Here is a 14,497-nt window from a genome sequence, read left to right on the forward strand (position 1 = left end):
TGCACAACCCAAGGACACACAATAGTAGGGAGAGGAACTGGGAGGGGGGGTAGGGCAGGGTGGAATGGGTCATTGGGGAGAAAAAGGGGCATCTGTAATATTTTGAACAAAAATTTTTAAAAATTGTGAGAAATGAAAAAATAATAACCATTTATAGAAATGAAAATTTCTATATGTTAGAGTAGCAATCAGCAAAAAGACAAGGCATAACAAATCTTAGTAACGATGTAGAGAAAAGGAAACCCTATGCACTGTTGGTGGGATGTAAATTGGTAGAAACATTATGCAAAACAGTATGCAAGTGCCTCAGAAAGTTAAAAATAGAACTATGGTATGATCCAGCAATCCTGCTTCTGGGTTTATATTATGCTGAAGGCGGCCGAACAGCGCTGGGTGTGAGTCCGGTGGGGTCAGACTGGACCTGGGTTCAGCAACCTTGGTACTTGGGTTCTGGGTAGGAAAGAATTCAGAGCCAAGACCCAAACTACAAGAAAACATTTATTTGGTAAAATCACAGAGGTAGAAGAAGCAATCCCTGGAGGGCCCTTGGAGTTTGGGACTGAGGAAGCTAATGCTAACTCTAAGGAGGGGGCAGGGGAGGGAAGGGAAGGGGAAGAGGTAGGCGCTGTGGGATCCCAGGTCCTCTGTCCTAAGGCTTTTAAGGGTGGAGATTTTAAGAGCAGTCTCAGGGGATGATCTCATTATAATATTCAGAAGTTTCCAGGTGTGTCCTTTCAGGATAGTGGTCTCCACTAACTGACTGGCACCAGGGCAGGGCGTCATTATCCCATGCAGCTGGTCCTGAGGTCAGCTGTGACTGGTTTTGCTGCTTTTCTGGGCCTGGAACTGAACTACAACTGAGGCCTAGATGTTATCTCTAAGGAGGGGGGGTCAGGGGGTCCAAACCGCAAGACCAGTGAAATGCTAGGGGAAGCCCAGCTGGGCGTGGCTCAGCCGTTGAGCGTGGACCTAGGATCCAGGTGATCGGGGTTCAATTCCCAGTCAGTGCACATGCCCGGGTTGCGGGCTCGATCAATGACTCTCTCATCATTGATGTTTCTATCTCTCTCTCTCTCCCTCTCCTTTCTTCTCTCTGAAATCAATAAAGATATATTGAAAGAAAGAAAGAAAGAAAGAAAGAGAGAGAGAGAGAGAGAGAGAGAGAGAGAGAGAGAGAGAGAGAGAGAAGAGAGAGAGAGAGAGAGAGAGAGAGAGAAAGAAAGAAAGAAAGAAAGAAAGAAAGAAAGAAAGAAAGAAAGAAAGAAAGAAAGAAAGAAAGAAAGAAAGAAAGAAAGAAAGAAAGAAAGAAAGAAAGGAAAGAAATGCTAGGGGAGGAAAGGCCACCCTAGGGTTGAGGTCCCACTCTGCAATTGTCTTTTGCTTGTCACCCAGGGCTTTCTACCCTGATGATCTTCTGCACCTGGCCCATCGTCCTTGCTCTGCTCACGTCTAATTGCCTATTACAATTAGAAGGAAATAAAATCACTATCATGAAGAGATATCCGCACCATGCTCCTTGCAGTATTATTCACAATAACTAAGACATGGAAACAACCTAAGTGTCTGTTGATAAATGAATGGATAAAGAAACTGTCACACACACACACACGCTTTACTAGAAAAAATATATATGTTTAGATAGATAGATCTATATCTAATGATCCATCTACCTATAAATAACTCTAAAAAATAAGATACATTAATGTTTTTAAAATATAGGGTGCATAGTGGGCTGCAATGTTTCTATGAACTTAGAAATTACATAAAGTGGCCCAAGTAGCCTTATCACATTGGCTACTTGGGATCCTGTGATGTCAGAGAAAAGCGGGTACATGATCCATAAAGCTGTATTGCTACAAAGAAGCCAGAAGGAAGCAAACATTTAAATTTGGACCTTGCCTCCTATGACCCTCCCCCTAGATCACCCTACCCTGCCACAAGGTCCCCCTAGCCGGTCTTCCTTGCACACAAAACTCACCCCCCACTCGAATCCTTGCACAGGCTGTTTCCCGTATCTGGAGCTCTCTTCTTTCATTATCTACTTACTAACTCTCTCCTCTCCTTCAAGGCTTTGCTCAAATGTCACTTTCTCCATGAGTGTACTATGTTACCACCCTGTGCAAAATTGCAGCTCCAACCTTCCCCAGCTCCTCATGCTGCTGATCCCCCTTTACCCTGCTCTAATTTTTCTGTTTTTCCATAGTATTTATCAATTTCCAGCATGCTACAGACTTTACTTATTTCTTATGTCTACTATTTATTGTTGGTTCTCCTGCCTTTCTTCTACTCCCCTCCCTGACCTCAGAGTTCTTTGCTGTGTAATTAACTTATGGGTCCAAGTGGTTCATGGTAGGCATTCGATATTTGCTAAATGAATAAATTCATATAGTGTGGGAACTGCAGAAAAAGCCTGTGGCTGTTTGATGTTACCATTTTCAATGCTTTGCCCTCTAGTTAACTATTTAATGTCCCTTAAAAATGATAAAAAATTTAAGAGTGAAGAATTGAATGAATGGGTTACTATGTTTGTAAAATACAAAAAAAGAAAAAAAGTAATGTCTGTTCCCCAGGGAACGAACTTAAGATTGACCACTTATTTTGGATAAATAGACCTAGTCCCAAAGCAACCTCACTGTGAAGTGATTATCAGCCATCCCTTTAATACGTTTTGCACAGGAAATTCAAATTATGTATATTCTCCTTTTAACTTCATCAATTCTTTTTGTTGAAAGAAACAGATAGGTATTATCATCTCATTTTTACTGTCAGAGAAAGTGATTTACTTACCCAAGCTCATCCATATCTAGGAACAGAATCCAGAATCCTGGCTTTTACAATTCATCTAGAAAAACACTGAGCAAAGAATCCTTGCAGGTACCTGCTTATGTGGACCAGGGAGAAAACCAGGTATAGCCTGTTTCCTAAATAATTTCTGTACTCCCTAAAATAATCAAATAATTCATAAACTGTGGAAAGACAAATTATTTCACCCAGTTTTCATCACAGGGGGAAATGTGCACCCGAAGGACTCATTGATGGAATGAAGAGGTGTCTTGGCATTCTCGAGGGTAAATTTGAAAGTTCCTCAGTGGTTGGTGCCGTTCTTGCCTGTTTGTCCCCTCCAGGCTTGCACCCGGGAGTCACTGTGTGCTGGGGATGAATCACTACGTGGCTGGCTGGGGACTAGTGAGGAAAACATGACCTCTTCTCTGAAGAGAGAACCTACCAATCAATTTACATGAATGGATCATCCGCAATAAATGACTAACCTATGGGTGTTGAAAAGGAGTTACCCACAGGCATGGCCTTTGTCTCTTAAGAAAATGCTGTAAATCTTAAGACTTTGAGTCATGAAGCCACCTGCGCAGGAGTGGCACCACTGCTATTAGAGGTTTAGCTGCTGGTAAGCAGGGAAAAGGGATAGCCAATGGGCTGCTGTGAAGATAAAAAGATAAGGGGTGAGTCACCCACTTACCTCCCTTTCCAGTGATTTCAGGGACAGATAAAGCTCACGCTCACGTGCACTTACACCTGGACTCACTTACACCTACTAATGGGATCAGAAGTCTCTTTGGCTTCACTTCCTTACTTGCACATCCCCATGAATCCTTAAAGCTCACAGAGGAGTTTGCTGTGATTAGGGTGTGCATGGGAGTTTAAATTTGCACCCACACAGTTAAATGGCTCCTTAGTATCCAATCCGAAGCCTATATAAAGAGTAAAAAGCAATCTAATAAAAATGATAAAAATATCATTGAGTAACTTTTATATGGATTACTGTGCTATTTAAAATAAGGGACAGGCCCAGTATTAGCCCTCGAGCAACAGGTCAGCTGATTTCTACTAATACAGACATTTGGGGACACTGATAAAAATTCAGGACTCTAGGAGAGGCATCTCCCCAAGAGGGGGAGGAGGGAATTTGAGAAAGCTGCTGGCAGGCCAAAGGCCCTGAGGGTATCTGGATGAGGGGAACCTGGGTTAGAGCGAGAGCGGAGACCAACAGAGCCCGGAGCAAGTAGGCGGTGAAGGTCAGAGCAAAGAGGGCTTTCAAGAGTGAGTAGAAAAGACAAAAATAAGTAAATTAGAGGAGAGAGAAGAGCCTGTTTTCAAATCAGAAAATGGAATTGGAAAGGAAGGGTAAAGAGAGAATGGGACTATGGGAGATACAGTGAAGCTGGAACTAGAGATGAGAAGCTACCCAGAAGCTAGCATGACAGGCCCAAGTCAGGAAAGAACATCTCACAAAAGATGAAGCTCTTGAGAGGTATAAACAAGAATAGTATATTGATGGCAAGTCTTATAGACAGCAGAATATGGGAACAGTCAGAAAAGGGAAAACAGATCTTTCCAGTTTTCCCATTTGGACCCTTGGGAACTGATGGCAAGTTTGGCAATTCTGCCTATGTCCAGAGTGTCGACTCTTCCAGGTGACAAGTGAGAAGCTGAGTCAGGCATTGGGACGTTTGATCTGACGCCAACAACTGGATTCTGAGTTGGAAACATGTGGGACATGTGCCTGGCAAACTGGGAGGTTGAAGGAGATGCTGGGGACACAATTTATGCTTTAAAGACAGAGCAATTTCCAGATCCAGAAGGAAATGATTGGGCCTGTCTGCTGTTCCTATTTCCAGTTATCTGCACATATGCTCTTCATTTCAGAGGGGTTGAGTGGGGTCCTAACACATGCCTCAACCACTTCACAAAACCACCCCTTCCAGCTCATCAAGTGAACAGGTTCCACAAAACCCGGTCAGCAAATGAAATGGGGTCGGTGGCAGTGACATGTCAGATGTTGTTTTGCAAGGGTCTCTGCCATACTGCAACTAGAGCCCCTCAGGGGTGCAGTGGAGGTCAAAATCTGCTTAGGAGGGAGACCCTCCTCTGTTCTTGGATGGGAAGGCTAGCAACACCAGGGAGTAAAAAGTCTCCCTGATGCCACAGCAGGTGGAAAGGCCCTTCTCCAGCCCAGCCTCAGCCCTTCCTTGCCTGCCCCTCGAGCCTGACCCCAGGCCTGCCCTCCTAAAACCCACATTCCAACCACAGCCACTTCTCTGTGTCCACAGAGTTTCTGGCATACCCACCAGACCTGTTATAGCTGCTGCCAGTCCTGCTGATTGAGCCCAGATCCAGGGTCTGTGCACTCAGCCACTATGCAAACTGCCTCTTTGAGAGACATCAAACAAGGGAACGGGATCGAGGGTGTTAGTTTGTTAGGGCTGCTGTAACAAAGTAGCACACAATGGGTGGTTTAAAGAACAGAAATTTATTTTTTCTTAGCTCTGGAGGCTGGAAGTTGGAGATGAGTGTGTTGACAGGGTTGACTTTTTTTTCAGAGGCCTTTCTCCTTGGCTTGCAGATGGCTGTCTTCTCCCTGTATCCTCATGTGGTCCTCCCTCTGTTCATGTCTCTGTTCAAATTTCCTCTTCTTATAAAAACACCAGTCATATTGGATAAGGGTCCACTCTAATGACCTGATTTTAACTTAATTACCTATTTAAAGACCTTATCTCCAAATACAGCCACATTCTGAGATACTGGGCATTAGGACTTCAACACATGGATTTTGGAGTGACACAGGTCATTCAGCCCATAACAGAGAGAGCATGGGAAGGGGAGGGAGAGGATGGCTGTTATTTTAGCTGGTGTGCTCGGGGGACATTTCTCCAAGGAGATGATATTGGAGTTGAGACCTAAATAATGAGAAGGGGGCCACCATGTAAAGATCTCAGGAAAGAGAGGACAGCAAGAACAACACACAACACTGAGTGTGGCAACAGAGACAAGTGACAGAACAAACATCTACTGGACATTTATCCTGCCCACTTGTCTCAGAATCCCCTCCATGCCAGCCGCACAGGGGTGGCTCCTGCCAGTCATGCTGGCACTTCATGACCTCTCTCCCCAGCTGGAGTCGATAAAATCAGGAGTGAGCTCTTAAGACAAGCTGGCCATTTGGATTCTCTCACCTGGGAGCTTGGATCTGAGCCCCAGAGAGACCTTGAATCAGTTGGTATATGTAGCTGTGTTTGTACCAGGCAAACGTGGGAACCACAGGAAGTGCTCTGCCCATGAAATGATGAGCAGATAAAGTCGGTTGGCAGAGATGAATTAATCGGCACAGAAAAAGATAAAACAAGAATCTGCATGGAGAGGAGAGATGAGACACACAGAGAGTTCTGAAGTATTTCAATTCCTGGTTCCAGGCCCCTTCAGAGGCCTAGTCTCCTTTCTGCACTTGGATTTTATATCTCATTCTTTCCCCACCCACCCCTGCCCTTGTTTATTAGGGCTTGCTGAAGCTGATTGCTTGCCAGCAGGGAGCCCTGATACGGAGCCTTGGCCCGCACCGGGCCTCAGCGAGCTCTGTGTGACTTACGGGAGGCTGGGTCCTCTGGTGTGCTGCTCCAGGCGTGAGCCAGACAGAACTGGCTTTCAGTGTTGTTGCTATAGCTACTGCTGTTTGACTCATGCTCCAGAATTTCCCCCTGAATCCCACACTGCCATTCATGACTCAGAGGCCCCAGAGACGCCCTGCTCCCTGGAAGGCTTTCCAGAAACTGCGTCGGGCTGTGCTCTCTCTGCCTGTGTTGGCTCAGATCCATGGTTTTCTGGCCTTCGCCCCTAACGAACCCTCCTGAGTCCGGCCTCCACTTTGCTGCATTGCCCTGGACTATCATTCTGCTTATACCTATCCCTCAGCAGATTCCATCTTCTTCTCTTCTCTCCCCTAAAATCATATTCTCCATTCCCCAAACACGCAGGCTTACTTTATATGATTTTCCCCCAGCGTTTTACTAAAACTGGAACAGTCAAAAATATTCTCTGGGTAGGTCTTCGCCAACCTGCCAGTCTGTTAGGTTAGGAAAAGCAGAGAGGAGGAGGTTGGCTGGAAAGCCCGTCTGCCACTAGCTGTTGATAAGCACCTCTCGCCTCCGCCTCGGTGGAGTCCCAGTGTTCCCAATGCAAACAGAGCAATGAGCATCCAGAGCTGGAGCAGCGTGGGCAGAACAGGACTGGCAGGTTCCTGCCCCGACACCCTCCAGGTCTGCACATAGGCAAAGTGCTGTGCATGTTTTCAGTGCACCTGGCACTTAGCAACTATAAATGTCTGGGGGATCTGGTTTGTGCAGGAAATAGGAGAACACGGAGGGAGGTTTCCCCCTCTCGGCGCTTTTGAAGGCCAGGCCGTGTGCTCTGAATCTACAAGGGCAGAGCCAAGGTCATAAACCTTGCAGAGAAGCTGAGAGGCATGTTGTTATGCCTGGCTCTTTTCTACACACTGCGAAGTCTATTGCCTACAAAAGCACATTCTAATTCACACCCAGGGCATGAGGCAGCCGTGTGGCAGGAATTTTTCAGAAGAGGACTTTTTCCTTCTCTTCCAACTTGTAAGTCAAAGCTCTCCAAGTCCCTGGTTATTGTGATTAGTCACAATGGTAATTCTGCATCACAGGACCCTCAGACCTCATGCCCATGGTCTCATCAGGACTGAAGGTCAAGGGTCTTACAATCAAACAGTAAGCTTCTGTTTTTTTGTCCTAAATCTAGCATAGAATTGGTGGGTTGGAATTAGGCTGGGACAAGCACAGTGCACATTTCGAGAGATGAGAATGAGCATTATCACATTCAAGTCAATGAAAGCCCTTCCTGGGGGCAAAGGAAAGTCAGAGCCGGGCAGCTGATTCCTGGGGATGTGCTGGTAAAAGACCAAGAGAAACCGGCCTGCTACTCGGGTAGTAGCCAGGAGATGGACGATTATTTAGAATTTGTTACCTCCCCCGCGGCAGAAGTGGAGGGTATAAAGGTAAGTAGGGCACGTTCCTGCCCTCCAGGGGCCCGGCTGCTGGGTCAGACACGGAGGTAAGCCGCGAACTGCAGCGCCGGGTGACGGCGCTGGAGCCGAGGGGCAGGCCCGCGCTGTGGGAGGGCAGAGCGAGGAGCCCCGCGGTCTCCCTGGGAGCGGGAGCCGCCCGCAGGGCAGCAGAAACAGCCTGACTCAGGTCAGTGCGGGGTGAGTGTCCAGGGACGGCAATTAGGAGCCAGCATTTACGTTGGGTTTATTGCACGCCAGGACCCCTTCTAGGCTTTTAAGGAATGTATCCTTTAGTTCATGTGATCCTCACAACAGCCCTATGAGCCAGTATGATTATTCTCGTTTTGCTGATGAAGAAGCTGAGGCACGGAGACTCAAGTAGCTTGATTTGGGACACCCAAGCAGTAAGTGGCAGAACTGGAATTTGAAAGGCGACAGGGAGGGCGCCGGCCCACGCTGTGAACAACGACGCCGCACCACCCGATCCAGGAGCGCCCGGGGCCTAGGGCACAGGGCTCGGTGCCCTGCACTCAGATTCGGAGTGGCCTTTAATGCCATATGCCTTACCTTAGCGTGAGGGAGCTTTTCAGAACAGACATGATTAGATAGGTCTTTGCTTTACAGGACAAAGCAGGGGCCGGATGAATGATGAATTGGAGGAGAGCCCTAAAGGAGACCACCCTTAAGAGGTTACTGTGTGCTCTAAGCATCCTGAGCAACGGCGATGGGAATGGAGGGGGCGAGCTCCATTTGTTCAGTGGGGAAGGCTTAGAGCTGGACGGCAGCCAGTTGGCATGTGTACCACCACCCAGAGCAGAACAATACTCTTTTTGGGGAGGTCGGACGCTGCCTCAGGTTCCTTCTCAACACGGCGCTCCAGGCAGCCACTACCCATCGGTCAGAGCCAGTACATTAGATGAAACCTACCTGCTATCCTTTGTTGAGATACGGACATTTTAGGGGTGACTCTAACAGGACTCAGTGGCAGACAGAATGCCCGAAGGAGGGGGGAAAGTGTGGTCACATCCCACTGGGAAACTTCTGACTTGGATGCCTGAGTGGAAAGTGATGTTATTGATTGTGACAGAGAGCAGAGAGGGAGTGGGAGGAAAACCCAGGAGTTTAGTTTTGTCTCTCTTCAGATCTGAAATCCAACAGGGCATCCAGGAGTTGAGGTTGAGATGGAAATACGGATCAGAGCTCAGGAGAGACTCCAACTGGGGCTGTGATTACAGAGTGTCGCTGAAGCTGGTAAAGTGAATGCCACCTCCCAGGATGGCTGGAAGACAGAAGGCTGAGGGTGGACCCCTGGGAGCCCCACTCTCGGCGGCGGTGGAAGGGGCAAGAAAAGGCGCTAAGGAAAGGGATGAGCAGGTGGAGGGGGCGGGGTGTTCGGTGCTGTGGAGAGGTCGAGAGCAGCAACGGGGGCTGCAGGGAGGCTTCAGGAATGGGGAGATCCTTGCTGCCAATTTTGAGGGAGCATTTGCAGTAGTGTGGTGTGGGTGGGAACCAACTTACATGGTTTTGTGGCGGAAAAGAAGGTGAAGAACTGAAAATGATTGTTTCAAGATGTGTGGAGGTAGAGCGAGGGGAAACCAGAGCACGCTGCTGACAGGGGGGAGCATCAAGTGGACAGGGGGAGCTTGCAGTTGGAGAGGGGGAGCGGCTGGGACACGAACAGGCAAGAAGGGATACATGAGGAATGAGGAGGATTTCTTCTTCGGGAAAAAAGCACTTATCATTGAGTGTTCATAGCTTTTAGAATTTTACTTCTATCGATGTGGTTCTTATTGCCAGTTCAAAGCTCTCTCTCTCTCTCTTTTCCATCCAAACCCTCACATCCCTCCCCGTAGATATAGAGAACAAGCAGCTTATTCTCTATGTCTGTGGGTCTGCTTCTGTTTTGCTTATTCATTTGTTTAGTTTGTTTGCTTTTAGATTCTAGAGATAAGTGAAATCACATGGGAATGTGTCTTTGTCTGTCTTATTTGTTTATTTTAATATATCTTTATTGATTTCAGAGAGAGGAAAGGAGAGGGAGAGAGAGATAGAAACATCAATGATGAGAGAGTCATTGATCACTGCTCCCTGCACGCCCCTGGCTGGGGATCGAGCCCACAACCCCGGCATGTGCCCTGACTGGGAATCAAACCCCAGTCGCCTGGATCCTAGGTCGACACTCAACCGCTGAGCCACGCCCGGTCGGGTTCTCTCTGTCTTATTTCACTTAGTATAATACCCTTTAGGTCCATCCATGTTGTCACAAATGGCAATATTCCATTCTTTTTTAATTGCTGAGTAATATTCCATTATGTGTATTACGTCTTCACTATCCATTCACCTGTTGATGGACACCTAGGTTGCTTCTATATTTTGACTATTGTAAATAATGATGTAATAAACATAGGAATGCATAACCTTTTAGAATTAGTGTTTTTGTTTTTGATAAATATCCAGAGGTGGATTTGCTGGGTCATATGGTAGTGGTATTTTTAATTTTTTGAGGAATCTCCATACTGTTCACAAGGCTCTATTTCTTTGGGTCTCTATTTTATCCCCAGTGTCCAGTAAAACACCAGACACTAGATGAATACATGCTGAATAAAGTGGGTAAATGGCTGAACAGTATCTTTTTTTCTTAGACATGAAGTAGAGTCACTGGGGCCAATGTTCTTGCTGGTAGGAGATGGAGATCTTGTGATCAAGTTTACCAGAACTCATATAAAATCTATACCAGAACTGGTGTTTTTAGAGGCAAAGACAGGGAAGGCAACAGTCATTATTTCCTTTAGAAATACATACTAAAAGTCACGTGGCTAAGGATTTCCAAAGCTCAGTAATTAATGATGGATGTGGTAGTTTATAATTTTCTCTTCTTTCAAGAACTTACACCAGGACAAACTTAGCTCTATTTTCTAGCATTTCTCTAGTGGGCAGAAACTTTCTAAAATAAATACTTTTAAAGGTGCCCTACTTGTTCAAATGTAAGTGTGATCAGGTGTGGGGAAAAACCTGATCCTTCCACTTGTATCTTTTCCCCCTTGGGATTAAATTTTTTTTTTTAATGTTTTCCCTTTGCTACAGCTTATGAGGAAACAAAATTACATAGCTGTTTATAAAAAACCACCATAGTGGCAGCTACATCATCATATTTGTACTTCTTTATAATTAAGATGAGATTGATATGAAAACATATTTTTATTCCTTTAATGATAGCATAGATTCTATATTACTCCTTCCGCTCTTTCGTATCTGATGATCTGCCTTTCCTGAAGAGTAGGCACTTTTCCACGTCAACAGTTTCCTGGTTACCGAGGTCTTTAGACACCTCTCTCTCACTGCGTGACTCCTTGGTCCTTACCACCTCTTTATATTTTCAGCTGTCAGTGAACTCAGGCAGGAACCAGGTCCCCAGCCCAAGGCCACAGAACAGACCTCAGGGTTTCAGAGTTCCCACTTCTAGAAGGCACAGACCCCCTCTACTTCACGGAGATGGTAAGGGTTGAGGGCTAACTCCTTAATTCTCTCAAAACTGCCTTGAAGTTCTTAGAGGAAAAGTCTGAGTCAGGAAAACCCAACAAGGTTTTGACTCAGAGGTCAGTTGGCCTTGTAGGATCCCCCAGCTTGGGTCCCCTCAAAGCCGGAAAAGAAGGATTCCAAAGAAATGGGTCCTTCTGGCCATTGCTCCCTAAAGTCAAAATCTTGTAGAGTAAATAAATATGCTAATGTTTTGGGTTAGGTCCTTTTGGCTGTTTCTTTAAAAGAGGGTGCTGGCAGTTCCTCATATTATCAGGATGGAAATCAAATCATGTGCTTCTGTGTTTGGACATCGGGGCACCTCCTACTGCTGCTGGCTCAGTGGGTTTAGAAGCAGCCGTCACATGCCCAAGCCGAAGAGTCTCTCTGGGGAATCCTTTCTTTTCCTGTTGCTATAGATGAGCATGTCTAAGCATTTAAAAATAGGGCGTTCTCACATTTTTAGTGCTTGTGGAGAAATCACAGAGAACTCAAGCCAAGCAGCATGGTTTATTGGCTGAGGTGGCAGTAAAAGCTCTCATGGCCCAGGAGACTTGCTTCAGACAAGGACAGTCTTCCATCTGGGTGTAGGCCCTTGGGGCAGATCAAAGCTCCAGGCTCGATTTGAAGTCAAAGGGAGCCTCTGTGGTTGAATGAAAGCAGTGAACAGTCTGGCATTAATCAAAGCCATAACAAGAGAGAGTTCCATCGTCTGAGATTCAGGGCCTGGGAGGGGAGCCCTGGGTGGGATGGGGGATGGGAGTGTGGAGTGGCATGAGATTCAGGCCCCATATTCATAAAGAGTTTCAAATTTGGACTTTTGTGTTTTCTGCAAATGAAATGATGTATTCAGACACCAGTTGTACTTACAGGAGGGAAAGAAAACAATATTCATCATACAATTTTCATTTTAAAAACACAAACATAAAATATACTATGATTTTTAGCCCTAGCGTGTGTGGCCCAGGTGGTTGAGCACTGTCCTGTGCACTGAAAGGTTGCCAGTTCGATTCCTGGTCAGGGCACATGCCCAGGTTTCAGGTTCAGTCCCTGGTTGGGGTGTACAAGGGAGGCAACTGATTCATGTTTCTCTCTCACATTGATGTTTCTCTCCCCTCCTACTTTCCTCTCTCTCTAAAATCAATAAAAACATATTAAAAATAAATTAATTAAATATACTATAATTTTTAAACCTTGTTTAGCCATTTGTACATTTAAAAAAAATATCCTAGGAACCTCAAAAGTGGAATTGACCTGCCTTCCCGCTGTTTACCTGCTGGCAGAGGGACCGGTAAGTGTTGAATGAATAAGTAGGAGCCATGGATTCCGACTAATGCATGCTTATAGAGAGTTTATCAAGAGTTCTGTGCCCTTTTCCTGGCAGTCGGCTGCCCTCTGTCCCCTCCCAGCAGTGTGCTACCCCAAAGGAATCACAGCCAGCTTCTCCCACCCATGGCAGGGCTGCCAGGACTATGGTGGGACCCACACAGACTCCAGCAGCTCCAGCACAAGACTCAGCTTCCTCCCAGCACCCACTACTCCTTGAAGGGCTCCACCCACCCACTGAGCACCTTGGGTGGTGGGAGACCAAGATGTTTATGATACACCTGGAAGACAGCACATGAAAAGAAAAATAGGAATAGTGCTGGCTTCTCTCTCTGCACGAGGCGGAAACAAATCTCATGATGACAGTAACTCTCATTTCTTCCTTAGCTGTTCACACACCATCGTCGTCGAGGCTGCCCCTCAAGCCTTTTATCTAGAAATACACTCAGGTTAATGAATTCAGTGTATCAACATAATCCACCAGAGAGCTTTAGTATTCAGGCTTTTTCAGGTAAACAGTGTAAGGCACAGGACACCAAGAATCACCAGTGAAAACAGACAAACGAGCAGTGATATCCGTGGGGAGATAGAGCTCATAATCCCTTTCAGTTCAATCCAATAAACACGTATCTAGGCTTACTCTGAATGAGCAGTGCGCTGGGTCCCAGGAGAAGACCGAGTTTGCTCTGGTCCTCAGATACGTTGGAGGCAGCTTGATGTCATTCAGACATCAGGCTGTGAGTCAGACCAGTGTGTGAAAGTGCTTGGTAGAGAAGCTGTCTTGTAAAGGGCCTGAGGAAAGGGCGGTTCCTTTTCTTTTCTGCCAGAAGCTCTGCTCTCAGCAGTCCTCTCAAGGAGTGGCCTCCTGCTCCGAGTCCCAACTCCTGTTGTGTCCCTGTGCTGTGTTGCCAGAGCTGGCAGAAGCCAGGCATCTTCTTGGCCCTCTGCTTATGTCTGTCCCTTGTATCTCGACACCGTGTTCCCTCTGCTCTCCAGGATGCTTATCTGTGGCCAAAACTGAACCTCCTTGATGTCATCTGCCTGGGTTTCTAGCACCCATCCCTGGCCTGGCCTGTCCCAATACCAACTGCATCCAGGCTATGTCAATTTTACCATTGAAATAACCTTTGATGTTTTCTTAAACCTCACCTTTTTGATCGTGTCACACCTGCTCAGAAACTATTAATGACTCCCCATGACCTCTAAATGAAGATGAAATCTCGGTCTGAGGGTCTAAGTTTGACATAAACTAGCTTAGCCCACTTCTTTGGTTTCATCTTACTTCCCACCTGTGTGAAAATACCAGCCTTAGTGGCTCCACTCTTAGTGGACTAATTACATTCCTTGAGTATGTCTTGACCTTTTCTTCCTGTGTTCTTTGCTCTTGCTGGATTTTTTTCCCCAGGGCTATTTATTTATTTATTTATTTATATTGTAAAATTTATCTTTATTGTTGAAAGTATTACTGGTGTTTCATTTTCCCCACCCAGTTGACCCCCTCCACTTCGCTCCCACCCTCTCCCCAGGCCTTCACCCCGTTATTGACTGTGTCCATGGGTTATGCACATATGCATATAACTTCTTTGGTTAATCTCTTCCCACCCTCCACCCCCCTTCCCTCTTTCCTCTGAAATATGATCGTCTGTTGCATGTGTCAGTGTCTCTGGATCTATTTAGTTCATCAGGTTCTTTTGTTCATTAGCTTCTTCTTAAGGAAGACCCTTCAACATTTCCTGTAGTGCTGGTCTGAGGGTGATGAACTCCTTTAGCTTTTTCTTATCTGTGAAGCTCTTTGTCTGACCGTCAATTCTAAATGATAGCTTTGCTGGGTAGAGTAAT

Source organism: Miniopterus natalensis, chromosome 1 (assembly GCF_054644295.1).
Source record: "Miniopterus natalensis isolate mMinNat1 chromosome 1, mMinNat1.hap1, whole genome shotgun sequence".
In the NCBI taxonomy this organism is placed as follows: domain Eukaryota; kingdom Metazoa; phylum Chordata; class Mammalia; order Chiroptera; family Miniopteridae; genus Miniopterus; species Miniopterus natalensis.